The following is a 13,509-nucleotide window of genomic DNA, read 5'->3' on the forward strand; positions in this document are numbered from 1 at the left end:
AAAATAATCAACTTTATTAGAATTCCTTACACATATTTATGACTTTGCTTTACCATATTGAATTACATATGGTTAGAAGGGTCAGGATCAAAGAAAGCATCTCTAGGGCTTCAGCCTCCAAGGGTTTTAATCCAATCCTCTCCAGAAACATTTTAGAAAAGATTTTAGATCTCAAACTCAGGTCCCAGTTGCAAATTTTTGGCCTCAAACTCTAAATAACTTTTCCTTAAAACTAAAACAAAGCCAAAACTCTACACAGCCAATTCTTTTCTGGAAAGGGTGTGTGTGTTAGGGGGAGGGGGAAGATGTTTTATTTTCTGTTTCTATTTTTTAAAAAATCTCCAAAGTAGAGAAAATTTGGAGAATTGAAAAAAAAATCATTTTCTACCTCCTGATGTTATTTTACAGTATTCATTCAATATTTTTTCTATGCATTTTTAAAATAGCCTAGTAGTAATCTGCTAAGCAGAGTATATGAGGGATAATCAGTTGTTTTGGCCCTATATGTTTTTCAAGATTGTAGTAGTCAGGATATGTAAGGTTATTATGAGGTAACAAACAACTCCAAACTCTCCATACCTTGACAGTTTATTTCTTTCTCATACAAAGACCCAGTGCATATGAATGAATCTTCATGGCAGTTGTTCTCCAGGAGGTGATTTGGCAGTCCAGGGTCTTTTTATCGTGTGGTTCTGCAATCTCAATTCAAGACCTCCTTGGTTGTTGCCATGGAGAAAGGGCACCGTATAGGCCTTTTCAGTTCTTAAGCTCTGAGGAGCGATTCTCATTATTCCTGCTCACATTTCATTGGCCAGAACTAGACGCGTGGTCCCACCTAACTGCAAGTGTGTTGGGAATTGAGGTTATCTATGTGCCATGAAAGGAGTGAAGAGCCTGATTTTAGTGTAGACTAGCTATGTCTATCATTTCCTAAAATTTATATTTTTTTTAAGCCAAGGATTTAGCTCACAGCTCAAAATTGTTCAAAATGGGGGCTTGACATACATGTAAATTTATAACCAGTAAAATTGAATTATTGGTCACTTGAGGATAATTGGCAGCTCAAGGATTACTCAAGGATTTCCCTAAAGAAAATGCGTTCTATGGCAGATGTGACAGAGCCAAATACACTTTCATAATGTCATCTTACTTATGTTCTTCAGCTTCCTTCAGAAAATTGGTTCTTTGCTATTTTGTCTAACCTCTCCACTTTGGCAATGGCTGCTATAAGAGTAGGAAATTTGGTTGTTCTGCAGTCTGCTATGGTAGACTTGCAATGTTACCCTGAACTCAGACTATATCATGAAAAACCTCAGCCAAACTATTAGAGTCTTATGAAATTATTCATATTTATCCATTTTTTTACTCACACAAATACCAATTTTTATAGAAGTCATCCTTATAGTTAATTAGGTATAAAAATAACTATTAACAGAATATTGACATTTCCCTTATTTTACTTATTTGCCTTGGTATAACCCTAATTTAGGTCTTCATTTCATGTAAGGAATTTTGTATTGTTAGCATCATTGTTTTACACAACCTCTTCAATTATGACCAAAGGGTTCACAACATGACCAATGGTTAATTTTTGTGAATTATTTAAGAAGCTAATTATCCACAATTTTCTCAGAGCATGTGGTTCTTCTTTAGGTCAAGTACTCTTTTCACATCTTTTAACTGCATAACTTACGGTAATGAAAGATACATGAAGTTTATTTTTTCCCCCAGCTTGATTGAGGTATAACTGACAAATAAAAATAGTATATACTTAATATATACAATGTGATGATTTGATAAATGCATACATTGTGAAATAATTACCACAATCAAGCTAATTAACACATCCATCACCTCATATAGTGACCTCTCTTTTATTTTGGTGAGAATACTTAAGATGGACTCTCTTAGCAAATTTCAAGTATACAATACAGTACTATTAATTATAGTCATGATGCTGTACATTAGACATTAGATCCCCAAAACTTATTCAACTTATAACTGAAAGTTTGTACCCTTTGACCAACATCTCTCCATTTCCCCCTCCCCCAGCCCCTGGCAACCACCATTATACTCTCTGCTTCTGTGAGTTTGACTGTTTATTTACTCCACACATAAATGATTTTATAAATTATTTGTCTTTCAGTGTCTAGCTTATTTCACTTAGCATAGTGTCCTCTTGGTTCATCTATGTTGTTGCAAATGGCAAGATTTCCTTCTTTTTTATGGCTGAATGATATTGCATTGTATATGTATTTCACATATTCTGTACCCATTCACCTGTCAGTGGACACTTAGATTGTTTCCATACCTTGGTTAATGTCAATAATGAACATGGGAGTGTGGATATCTTGTTGAGATGCTGATTTTATTTCCTCTGGGTATATATCCAGAAGTGGGATTGCTGGATTGCATGGTAGTTCTATTACTAGTTTTTTGAAGAAGCTTCGTACTATTCTCCATAATGGCTGTATCAATTTACATTCTCACCAACAATGTACAAGTCTCTTTCTTCACATCCTCACCAGGACTTGTTATCTCTTTTCTGTTTGACAATAGCCACCCTAACAGACATAGGTGATACCTTATTGTCATTTTTGTCTGCATTTTCCTGCCCATTTTACAAGGCTAGCATTACCCTTATACCAAAACCAGATAAGGACACCATAAGATAAAACTACAGGCCAATATTCCTGATAATTTGAGGATTCCTGCAAAAATTCTCACATAATACTAGCAAATTGAATTCAACAATACATTAGAAGAGTCATGCACTACAATTAAGTAGAAGTATTTATCCCTGGGCTGCAAGGATGGTTCAACAAATGCAAATTAATAAATGAGAAATACTGTATTAACAAAATGAAGAATAAAAACCATATGATAATCATAGGTGATGCAGAAAAGGCATTTGACAAAATTCAACAGCCTTTCATGACAAAAAGTTTCAACAAATTAGGTATAGAAGGAATGTATGTCAACATAATAAAGACCAGGTATATAGGCCCACAACTAACATCATACTCAACATCATACTTTCAGTGCATTCTGAAAGCTTTTCGTCTAAGATCCAGAACAAGAGATTTTCCACTGTTGTCACTTCTATTCAACATAGTACTGGAAGTCCTGGCCAGAGCAATTAGGCAAGAAAGAGAAATAGAAGGCACCCAAATTGGAAAAAAAGAAGTAAAATTGTCTCTGTTTGCAGATGACATAATCTTATATATAGAAAACCCTAAAGACTCTACCAAAAAATTGTTAGAACAATAAGCAAATTTATTAAAGTTGTGGGATATAAAATCAACATAAAAATCAGTCATTTACACTAATAATAACTGTCTGAAAAAGAAACTGAGAAAGCAATATCATTTACAGTAGCACAAAACAGAATGAAATACTTAGGAAGAAATTTAACCAAGGAAGTGAAAGATCTGTATAAGGAAAGCTATGACATTGATGAAAGAAATTCAAGAAGGCACAAATAAATAAAAATATCCCATGTTCATGGATTGTAAGAATTAATATTATTAAAATGTCCATACTACCCAAAACAATCTGTAGTTTCAGTGCAATCCATATCAAAATTCCAATGGTATTTTCCACAGAAATAGGAAAAATACAGTCCTAAAATTCATGTGGAAACACAAAAGACCCTGAATAGCCAAAGCAATTTTGCAAAAGAAGAACAAAGCTGGAGGCATCACACTTCCTGATTTATTTTTTCTTTTCCTTTCTATTCTTTTCTTTTTTTTTTTAAGTTTTGCCTTCTTTCTTTTTTCTTTTATTTTTATTTCAGAATATTACAACGGTACAAACGTTTTGGTCACACAAATTGCTTTTGTACCATTTGAGTCAAAGTTGTAACTGTGCCCATCACCCAGATAGTGTACATTGTATCTGTTAGGTGTGAACTTACCCATCCCCTCTTCCCCCCTGCTTGATTTCCAATGGATGTTATTTCCATATGTTCATGTAAGTGTTGATTGATTGGTTCCAATTTAATGGTGAGTACATGTAGTGTTTGTGTTTCCATTCTTGTGATACTTCACTTAGAAGAATGCTCTCCAGTTCCATCCAGGTTGATACAAGAGATATTAGTTCACTGTTTTTTTTATGGCTGAGTAGTACTCCATGGTATACATATACCACATTTTATTAATCCACTCATGTACTGATAGGCACTTGGGTTGTCTCTACATCTTTGTGATTGTAATTGTGCTGTTATAAACATTTGAGTACAAGTGTCTTTTTTATAGAATGTTTTTTTTTTTGCTTTGGGTAAATACCCAGAAATGGGATTGCTGGATCAAATGGTAGTTCTACTTTTAGCTCTTTGAGGTATCTCCGTATTACTTTCCATAGAGGTTGTACTAGTTTGCAGTCCCACCAGCAGTGTGTGAGTGTTTCTATCTCTCTGCATCCACACCAACATTTGTTGTTTTGGGACTTTTTGATAAAAGCCATTCTCACTGGAGTTAAGTAATATCTCATTGTGGTTTTGATTTTCATTTCCCTGATGATTAGAGATGTTGAGCATTTTTTCATGTGTTTGTTGGCCATTAGTCTTTCTTCTTTTGAAAAGTTTCTGTTCATGTCTTTTGTCCACTTTTTAATGGGGTTGTTTGATTTTTTTCTTGCTGATTTGCTTGAATTCCTTATAGATTCTAGTTATCAGTCCTTTATAGGATACATAGCATGCAAATATTTTCTCCCAATCTGTAGGTTGTCTATTTGCTCTAATGATTGTTTCCTTGGCTGTGCAGAAGATTTGCAATTTGATCAAGTCCTATTCATTTATTTTTGTTGTTGCTGTGATCGCCTCAAACTATATTACAGAACTATAGTAATGAAAACACGTGGGACAGGTATAAACACAGACACACAGACCAATGGAACAGAATAGAGAGCCCAGAAATAAACCCAAATGTATATAGTCAACTAATCTTTGATGAGGTTGTCAAGAATACACAATGGGGAAAGGATAGTTTCTTTAATAAATGGTGTTGGGAAAACTGAATATCCATGTTCAGAAGAATGAAATTGGACCTTTATCTTAAACCATACACAAAAATTAACTCAAAATGGATTAAAGACTTAAATATAAGACAGAAACAATAAAACTCCTAAAAAAATTAAGAAATAAGCTCTTTGACATTGCTCTTGGCAATGATTTTTTGGATATGACACCTACAGCACAGGCAGCAAAAGCAAAAATAAACAAGTGGGAGTACGGTAAACTAAGGAGCTTCTGCACAGCAAAAGAAACAATCAACAGAAGGAAAGGGCAACCTACCAAATAGGAGAAAATATTTGAAAATCATATATCTGATAAGAGATTGATACTCAAAATATATAAGGAAGTCATACAACTCAATAGCTACATAAATGAATGAATGAATGAATACTCCCAATTTTAAAAATGGGAAATGGGCCTAAATAAATATTTTTCCAAAGAAGACATGCAAATGGCCAACAGGTACATAGAAAGGGGCTCAACATCCCTACTCATCAGGGAATTGCACTTCATTCTTTAGTCTAACACAAACTTAGTTGCTTTGCAATAGTACACCAAGGAAGCATAGACTGTGAATTCTTGTTGTTATGTTTTTTCACTTGTTGTTGCAACATCCCTGAAAAATGACATATTACCTCTTCCTCTCCAGTTTACCTCATTTCCAATAATTATGAAGATGACTACGGTTTATTGAACATGTGCTTTGGTTCTAGCATTGTGCTTAGTGCTTCACTTACATCACCTAACTCTCCCTAATAAAACTCTATTAGGGAAATAACACAATTATGCGTATGGATTGTGGATGAGAAAAACTTAGCTAAGTCCATGTATCCAGTAGGGGGATTGAAATCCAGCTCTGTCTTCTACAGACCCCTATTTAGTTTATGATCGCTGACCATGTTATTCTTGCTCTCCTTCATCTTCTGTTTCTTCTGAAAAGCAATGCAGCTCTTACAAAGGCACTCATGTAAAATCACCCTTATACTTAAGTATCATTTCTATTTCAATGGAAGGGAAATTTTAGTAGATGGTTTTGTAAACCTGAAATACAATAATGCCATATATTTCAGAAGATCTGGGTGTACAGAATTATAAGTGAAAAATTGAGTTGTGGATATGTCCATCTGGATTTTTATACAATAAAAATAGGGTAAGAAATATTTAACCTTTCTTAAATCTAGCTGTTGAGGAAACAAGGTGCCTGTTTTATTATTTTCATAATTAAAAACAAAACAGTCAAAAGATAAACTTGTTGATGACGTATTCCATGGAGTATGCCTCAAAGAGTCTTGAAAATGATAAACCCTCAGTAAGTTTTTGACATGTAACTAGAACAGTGGTTTTGAAGTAGACAACAACCAATACATTGTTTTGCTCTAAAGGCTATTTGGGTGAGATTCTTATGTTCTCAAGGTACTTAATTTGCTTTCCAGTAAACTTTTAAACTTTTAAATTTTCATAACAAATTTAAAAGCAAGGAATATTTTGGCTCTTAAGTTTCAGTTTCAGATAATAAAACCGGGAAATATTTTTGAATAGTAAGCTGTCTTTATTAACAATATTATATGTTAGGCATATTTTCTAAAAGGCTCATAGATTCTTTAAACTTTCAGAGAGAAAGTGGTTTCATACCTATTTTATGCACATAATCCTTATGAATATGATATTAATTGGACTACAGCAAATGGAAAATAATAAAGGAAACAATGAATATCAGATTTTGTATATTTGCTATTTTACAAAAATCAATTCATAAGTGGATGAAATGTAATGTGGTACTATCAAAACCTTTGTGGTTAAATTTACTTTTAATCATTTTTGCTTTATTATCTTTTGGCAGCTAGAAAATCTTTGATTCAACTTTGTGAAAAGAAATTAAACTTTAAACCTTACATACTAAAAAGAAAAAGCTGCTAAGGTACACAGTGAATAAGCCTATTAACTTTAAAATTAATCAGTCAACACTAGCAAATTCACAGTTAGAAAACTGTGCTGATAATTATATAATACTTATATTATGCTCCTATTTGATTTACTCTATTTGCTAATTCCTCTGTAATAATGATTCATTATATTTTTGATAGCCTGTAATTTCTACTGCAAATATTTCAATTTTCACTCTACATACTTTTGGTTTTATGACAGAATTTTAAAATGATACCCAAACTTGAGCTGGGAGAAACAATTATACAGATACAAACAGTATGATAACTTCCAAAATGAGCAAATTAGCCCTCGCTATCAAGGACAATAACCTGGAATGAAATTGTCTGGATTCCATTTCTAGCTTTATCACTTATTAGCTGTACACATTTGTGCAATTATTTAAACTGTTTAAGCCTCAGTTTTCTTGTCTGTAAAATGAGGATAATTAAAGCTTCTACTTCATGGCATCCTTGTAATCTACCTTAACCCATTTAGTGCTAGCACAGCAGCTGGCACATGGCAAGTGCTCAGTACATCTTAGCTATTATTTCTTTAACATGTCAGTAATTTTGTAGAGGTAAAGGAGTATTTGGTTCTTCCAAAGTTTATATGGACATGTCTATGTTGATTATGAGAGACTCAGTGAAACAAATAGTAAATCCATAAAGGATGTTTCTAATAATTATGGTTTATTGGTAACATTTATAACAATAGTATAAAATATTGCTTGTAATAATGAAGATCCCCATGTATAAATAATATTTGTAATAAGGATAATTATAATGGATTAATAGCATAACTAGAATTGTGATGACTATTTAAAAAGTGAGTTAGAAAATATTAACATTACGTATGTCTTAATATAGATTGTTTATGCCAGTATGGAACTGTGAATGTGTCAAAGTTACAAGATAGCAATCAAGTAACTTACGTTACTTGTGAGAAGAACTGCATGTAGGGAAAACATTCCTCATCTAGAGAAATAGGCCCCGGCTGAGAACAAAACGCTATCTTCCTAAAGAAAATACCCTGGAATCCATGATAATAAGTCAAAAGAGGGCAGGACATTTCACTGGGAGTCAATATTGTGCTATTCTTCCATATGACACAGAGTAGTGGACTATTAACATTTGACAAAGACTCTGTTGAAGCAACACAGATAATTTGCATGTGAGGCAGGGGGAATGCCTATGCCATACTTCCATATTTTACATAAGCTGAAATCATGAAAATACAACACTACTAGGACTGTTTTGGGGAATCACAACTGAAGTATCAAGGACCTTTCATGCTTCCTCTCTTCTGTGAGATCTTACTAGATATATTAATTATGAACTGACCGTATGTGAAGGAAAATAACTGTATCTGGAATGAATGATTTTTTTTTTCAGGAACGAAATTTTGAGATTAATAAAGGGTAAAAGGGTAAAAAGTCAGAATTTTATCATCACAGATAACTTTTTCGAAATCTTTCTCCCTGAAAAAAAAATTTACTTTGTTAGAAATACATCATTTATTTTATTTGGCCACTATTTTAAATTCATTTAATCAGTTGAAATTGATGGAAGACCTCGTAAGTGCTATGAATAGGTATGAAATGGTGAGATGAATCGAGCACACGAGACCTTGCTCTCAAAAAGTTTATGGTCAAGACAGAAGGTTAAAAGCATAAAGATTAGGCAGGAAGAGATCAGGCTATAAGAGATGTACTGTGAAGTCCATTATGCTATAAACAGGCAAAATTACATATAAGTGCTAACTCTTCTGATAAGGTTCAGAATAATGATCTCTGGGCTATTTACAGAGATAATGTAAACTCATACACTTAAGCTCTTCTTACTATTATGTTGTAGGAATCATCCTTCCATCCATCCATATATCAAACATTTATAGAATGTCAGCTCTGTCAGGCACCTAAGCCTATAAAAATGAGTTAACCTTTCATGGAGTTCATAGTGTAGTAAGGGAGGTATCACACTTTATTGTAGTTTATTTACTTGTCTCAGTGCTAGGACTGAAATATGTACCAGGTGTTTAGGGGTAAATGAGATGGTAAGAGTAGGGTACAAACATAATAATTATTTTTAAGGTTGGCTTAAAAATTATTAATTTAAAATACAGAGTTTTAAATCTTAGGGGTCATGAAATTGACCTTCTTCATTTTACACATGAAGAAATGTTTAGAGAAAATAAATGATTTGCTCAAGGTCACACAGCTTATTATTGGCAACGGAACTAAGAGTTGGATCCATCCCTGGCTATTTAAGCTCCAGTCCGTTCCTCTTCTGATCAAGCCCACTGCTTTAGGATGGTTAATAGTTAATATAAATGTTTTATGTAGAGTCTGAGCCAAAGAATTGCTATATAAAAGGGAAATAAGTTAGTGATATGAGTGGCTTAATGGCAGGTACAAGATTAGAAATAGATTTACTCTGCAAAGACCAACAAAGGAATTAATGCAGCTTTATGAAGATATTGTCTTACAGATTAGGGAGTTGTCATTATTCCACATGACTCTGATGTGAATGAAAAGAGACATTTTGTAGAACATTAAAAAATGTAAAAGCTGGGAGCAGTTTCATAAATCCAATAAGAAAATATCCATACCGACTTAGAGGTGAATATAAATGAAGTTTGTTTTTTTTTTTCCAAACTGCAATTCTTTGTGATAAGGCTGAAGTAGGCTTTTAATAAATTAAAGCTCTTTGTACACAATTTTTTCTTTTTTTGCCATATAGGAATCTGTAGGCCTATATTCAATAGCTACTACTGAAATAATGTTAGGACTCTAGGATGTTTACTGTAATAGAACAGCCTGGAAGCATGCCACTTACTCTGTCATTGACTAGCTATTGACTTAGGACAAGTTACTGACCTCACTGAGCCTCAGTTTCCTCATTTATAATGTGAAATATGTAATATGAAACTACTTAGGGTTCATTCTAACTTTAAAACTCTTATCTTTGCAATTGATAATACTTGCCTGTTCAAAAAGTACCACCACAAATGGTTAGCTGAATTTTGTGTTCTACTTAATACCCACTGGTAAATAAAGTTGCTGATAACTAGGAATAGAAAGAAAAATGATAGCTCACTCATTTTAATGAGACTGCTGCAAGCATTTACAGTGGTTTATTATTAAACTATTCCACTAGTGGAGAAATTGGAAATATCACAATAAAAATTTTCAATTTTCCATTTCAGTAACTTTATTGAATTGCCAAGGCATATAACAACAGCCAAAGTTGATACATTAAATGTGGATGTTTAAGAACAAAGTTAATGTGTGATATTATTGTTTCTCATTTATGTCCCTTTCTGCCAATCCCCTCCAAAGTTAAATAAATCATCTTCCTTACTTGTTGCCAAAAAATGTCTTACTATTTCTAATAGTTTGAATATTTTTTCAGCCAATACTTCATTCTTATGTAAAGGTAGTAAATCACTATGGATTTTTATTTCTTCACTGCCAAGTATAATACAATGTCAATATTCCCTTCTTTTCTAGAGACTGTCTTCTGGTTTCTATTTTCAGTTTATGATCCTTGTGTCTATATTTGGTAAAAGTCTGCTTATGTTTTTCAAGTCTGATGTAAGGCAATCTTTTAACAAACTGTTTCTGAGTGGAACCTAAAGCAATCTGAATTATTACAATTTTAGATATATGCTTCCCAAGAAAGCAATGCAATGCTTTTTTCAAGGAGAGAGTTGCAATTTGGTTTCAAGTATTGTTAAATTTTATGTATTTACATGGTATTTAATAACATTCTCATCCTTTTCCTTGATTCTAATGTTACTATGAAGAGCTGCCTGCCCCCTGACCCAGAGTCCCTCTTCGTGTTTCTATGCCAGGACAGATGAAATTTCTTCTGGGCTCCAGGCCGGGTTTGCTGCGTCAGCTGTGGACCTTTATCCTGGCCACTAGGGGTCTTTGGCTTTGATCATATTCCAAAGATCTAGCAGTTAATTAGTAAGAGCAATTTTGTTAAGAAGTTACACAAAGAGCTCATAGTTGGTCCTATTATTACCTATGTTTCTTTGCCTTAAAATAATTCTGAGTAAATGAGTGTGATCCACAAGGGCACATGATCAATAAAATCTAAGCATGATCACTGAAAGGGCATTGTCCAGCTTCTGCGGCTGAGATTTCCCAAATCTCAGTCCTGTCCTTGTCCTTCCTGAAGTTTGGTTGGTCATTGTCTTTAATTCTATTAATATAAGAAACTCTTGTATTCTTCTATTTTTTCCTTTAACTAATCTTTTTTTTTTTTTGTGCTTCTAGTCCAAGAATGCTCACTGTCTTTGTCACCTTGGGCTGCTATTAATATAACAAATTGCCATAGATTTGTTGGCTTAGGCAACAGATACTTATTTTTCACAGTTCTGGAGGCTGGAAGTCTGAGATCAGGGTGTCAGGATGGTTGGGTTCTTGTGAAGACCCTCTTCCTGGCTTGTAGAGAGCTTTCTTGTCCCTCTTTATAAGGGACTAATCCAAACATGAGGACTCCGTCTTCCAAAGGCCCTACCTCCAAACACCATCTCGTTGGGAATTAGGTATTCAACATATGAATTTTGGGGGGACACAAACATGCAATCCATAACAAATGACTATGATAAATTTGTGTGTTATTTTGCTCTATTTGTATAATCTAGAATAACACAGTACCTGTGCTCAGATAATACATCAATTCTGTTGTTACCAACTGCAGATGCTAAGAGGAATGTGTTTGACTCCTTCCAACTCTATCTCTTCAGGCATGACAGTAGAATTGCTATTCCCCTGGTTCCTAGGTCCAGAGGTCATCTGAAGAAAAAATGGTGTCAGGGCATCTCTCAGTGTCCTCTGCTTAACTGTCTGTGTAGAGGGTGCCTACTCAATTCAAGGGTAAAGTGTTTTGGGGAGAGGAGGACACGATGCCCATATTTAGCCATTCTGGTATGTTTTAGCAAGCTAGGACTCCCTCTTTGTTTCTGAAACTGATCTGGCTATGATGTTTGCCTTAGCTAAGCCGGGAGCTGTACTCACACAGACTCTTCATGCGGACAGTTAAGTCTCTGCCCATAACTAGGAAACTTCTTGTTCTCCTGTGAGTTTTCTGATATCTGACTTGTACATGGATTCTCCCGATAAAATGATGCCTGTATGGCTTTTGATTTGGCTTTTCTCCAAAATGATGCCTCTTAAATTACCTTTCTCACTTTCTTGTACTGTGGGCAAGTGGCACTGTCCCATTAGCCTAATCTGAACCAAAGGATATCATACCCTAGCCACAGTCCAGCACCTGGTATGGCCCCTTGTTGAGACATTAAAGTGTTTTTATATAAACCATTGGGTTGGAAACTTTGTAACTATACAAATCCTCTACATCTGCTGAGTCTTCAGTACACCTTCAATAAGAAACCTCATACCACAACAGGTCATAGGGAATACACTATGTGATTTTGAAATTTATAGCATTTAAAAATATATTAGTGGCTTAAAATATAAATTCAAGGCCCTTTCTTGTTATGAAATTATATGCAAAGATCCACTATAGAAAGTAAAAACCAGAAAAACAAGAAAACCTAAGTTACTGTGGTGAAGGTAGAAAGCAGGATGTGGGGCTGGGCTTAGGCCCCACCTGTTTGATAGTTCTCTTATTTTCTGCTGCAGCTCTGAGAGCTATCTTGTGCCCACCTCCAACACTTGGGGCTGCCTGGAGCACAGTGTGCAAACCACTGATCTCAATATTGTTCATTTAACAATCAGTGACTGTCCTTTGATATTTCTTGTATTAATATTTCAGCCAGATTATTAAATTTTGCATGGTTATTTAATTTTCTGAGTATATGTTTTGACTTCCCCACTAGATTATAATCTTCTTGAGAGTAGGAAGAGTACCTTGTATCTCAGAGAGGAGCCAGATCAAAATCCACACAGAGAAAAGCCATCACTCAGCTTGTGAATGCGGTGCTCTGTCAAGAATTATTAATTGATTGTTGATTCCGTCTGGTCTTTAGCACTCAGGAGAGAAAACCATTCAGGAACCTGGACATGAATAAGTAGTAAGTCTAAGTGGCACAATCAGGTGGTAATTGTGCTCTTGCTCCGTAAGGTCAAGATATTGATCCCATGCCACTGACATTCTTCTGAAAGAATGTTATCAGGCACAGTGATTCAGAAAACAGTGTGTACTTTTTACTGATGGAAATATTTACTTGATATAACTAAACTGATAGGCTTATAAAAGAGTCAGGATATGTTTCCACCTATTCCAGGTGTGACTTTCCTGTGAACAAGTTTTAAATCACAAGTGGAATTGAAATCAGATGCTGTTCTTATCCTTCATAGAACACTGTTCTGTACCCAAGAAATCAGAAAAGATATAGGAAATCAAGCTCTCTTATCAAATCTAGCAACGTGACTAATTATGTGGAGAATGAATGGGCAACACTTCAATAGTCAGCTTGGGATAAAATTTTTCATTCTGTTCATTGGTGTTACCACTGATTAATAGCCAGCACGACTCAAAAATTATATTTGTATCCACAGTAGTTGGCTGACTTACACGATTGAGTGCTATTTATCC

The sequence above is a fragment of the Lemur catta genome, chromosome 14 (genome assembly GCF_020740605.2).
Source record: "Lemur catta isolate mLemCat1 chromosome 14, mLemCat1.pri, whole genome shotgun sequence".
NCBI classification, from domain to species: Eukaryota; Metazoa; Chordata; class Mammalia; order Primates; family Lemuridae; genus Lemur; species Lemur catta.